This window comes from Penaeus japonicus, unplaced genomic scaffold (assembly GCF_977035675.1).
Source record: "Penaeus japonicus unplaced genomic scaffold, GWHDUDI00000001_assembly GWHDUDI00000002, whole genome shotgun sequence".
Taxonomy (NCBI): domain Eukaryota; kingdom Metazoa; phylum Arthropoda; class Malacostraca; order Decapoda; family Penaeidae; genus Penaeus; species Penaeus japonicus.
This window is the reverse complement of record NW_028234404.1, coordinates 38,232,991-38,235,490: the sequence shown is the minus strand read 5'-3', so window position 1 is coordinate 38,235,490 and position 2,500 is coordinate 38,232,991.

The window sequence follows — 2,500 nt, the reverse complement described above, 5'->3', positions numbered from 1 at the left end:
TAGGAGTGGCGTCATGCGAAGGGAAAACGAATGAAAATAGCTCTTTTACACATTCATCTCGCTTGAAAATATTGGTTATAATCCTAGGAACTTCAAAATAGGAACTGACTACCACACGAATAATTCAACTAACCGCCTCCATTTTTTTTTTTTTTTTTAACTTCCGGAGATAACAGGGTCGCTTGCCTTAGGTTGGTATATCAGTTTAAAATGTAACACTTCACACTGATAAGCGAAGAGCTCCATTTGCTGAGGTTGGGGGGATTTTTTTCCTACTTATCTCGGGCTCCTTCTAGTGTTAGCCTTTCCCTAAATGTCTTAATATGTCTAAAAAACAACAACAACAATGTTTGCACGATAAGGTCGAGTCAATGATTCATTCACAACAGCTGATATCAGTGTAACGTAAGTTTACTCGCGTTGAATCGTTGACGTTAAAAAAAGGTTAGTCACAAACACTAATAACTGGTAACAAGTTGAATTGGATATTGGATATGGTTAGGTTATAAGAAAAACAAAAGCAATTCCTTCATCCTTCACCATTTTGAATAATAAATAAATCCACTGAAAAACTTGCACTGCTACAAACAAAATGAACATCGGACAGTTATTACTTATAACGATATTACCAGACGAAGCCAATCTTATTATTTGTTACACCACAATAAAAGATGCACGCCATGCAGTTCATAGTACAGCATACGAGAGCGCGGATCTGCGTGAAGAGTGAACAAAAAAAGTAGTTGCGAGTAATACCGACGCCAGTCATGAGAGATCTCGATGACGAAAGCATGACATCATGCTGATAAGACTGTGGCCTTTCTGGGACGTGTCAGAAGAGAAGATTACTCGTCCTTGCGTATATATTCAGCTGGACGGGGTTGGAGACATTTGTCTTCGTTCTCATTCTCTTGGCGGTAATTTGTTGATAGCTGATAAAGTAAACGACTTTTTTTTTAGATAAATATGTATGTTGATTGGTATGCCTAGATATGAAAAGTTTGTATTGTAATGTGGATTGTGGACTGTAGATGCACATGTGTTTGTTTGCATTCGTTCAGATCCTGTTCTCCGGCGGAAATGTGTCACATCTGAGAATGCAACCTGCACTTGAGAGTCACTATAGTTAGAAACACGATCTTAAAATCCCGAAAACCTTCCTTTGGTGAAATATCCCGTGTCACCTAATGAGAGGATCAGTTTATGGGGGTCATATTACTCGAATTGTGGTTCTGCTGACTCCGGAATTAATCTCCACAGTAGCGGTTTATCGCAGGATATGCTAGATAAGAACAACCAACATAGTCAGTCAGCTGAGCCCCCCCCTTTTTTTAGTTTTAAATGTCATTAGCGCCACTTATCATACGCATCGATCACAGCAACATGCCATAGATGCCTCCATTGACAGTGACAAGGGGGTTTCTATCCACTCGAGTTTCTTGTTATCTCACTTCTGGTTTATCATGTGTATAAGAACAAATAGAGGAAGATCATGATAACAAATATAATAAAAAATATATATAATAAAAAAAATCGTATCACAAGAGCATTTAATGCCCCCAGTCAGATGATGGTATTCATGTGAGCGATTTATGATCTGTTGCATTAGGTAAAACATTTTTGATACGGAATGTTAATCTTAATAATCTGATGTACCAATATGATTAAATACTCCTTCAAGTGTGTTATCAGGAGCACAAGAGGGATATAAATTGGGTGAAGGTGAGAAAGGTAAATTATATCTTTATTAGTTTACTGTAATAACCTTGGCCAAAATTATATGAGAGAATTGACCTTTTATGAGAGAATTACGTCATGTAGAAATTGTTATAAATAATCCTATAAAAAGGAAGTTGGTGAATGCAATGAATGAGCAATGCAATGACTAGCTGATTTCATGTTTAAAAGTGTTCGTCAGTTTCAGGAAATGCTAACAGTTACTGGGACTTCCCTAAGACAAGCCTGAACATATTTGGCAACAGAAACGTATGGAAGGGGACTTATAGTGCTATGATAAACTTTTTTTTTCAACCTTTCACTTTTCAATCCTAAGTTCTGTAAAGGATTATGAACTCTGCTCTTTCTTATCTCAGCATTTAAAACACTAAGGAGAGGAAAATTAATGGTGATAGCCAACAAAGAGTAACAATTCTCTTTAAAACAAGTAGATTGTTTTTTTTTCAGCACTAATAAAGATGTTATGTAAAAAGAAAGAAAAAAAACAGCAATTGTCTTCAAAAACAAATGGTTTATCAACTTCATATCTCATGAGCAAAAACACTGAGCTCTTTACATTAAGTGCTATAATGTTATACCAGCTTTTGAATAGCTATGCTTGTCAAAGAAATATTCTTTTTTTATGTGCTGGCAACTGGTTTTTAAACTGGGTGAAAAAAAAAATTGATGGGGATTGAAAGTGTTAGGTAGGCTATATTCACTATACGATATTGATTAATCTTTTCAAGGTATATTTATCAAAGATGCCCTCTTCATGGTATGT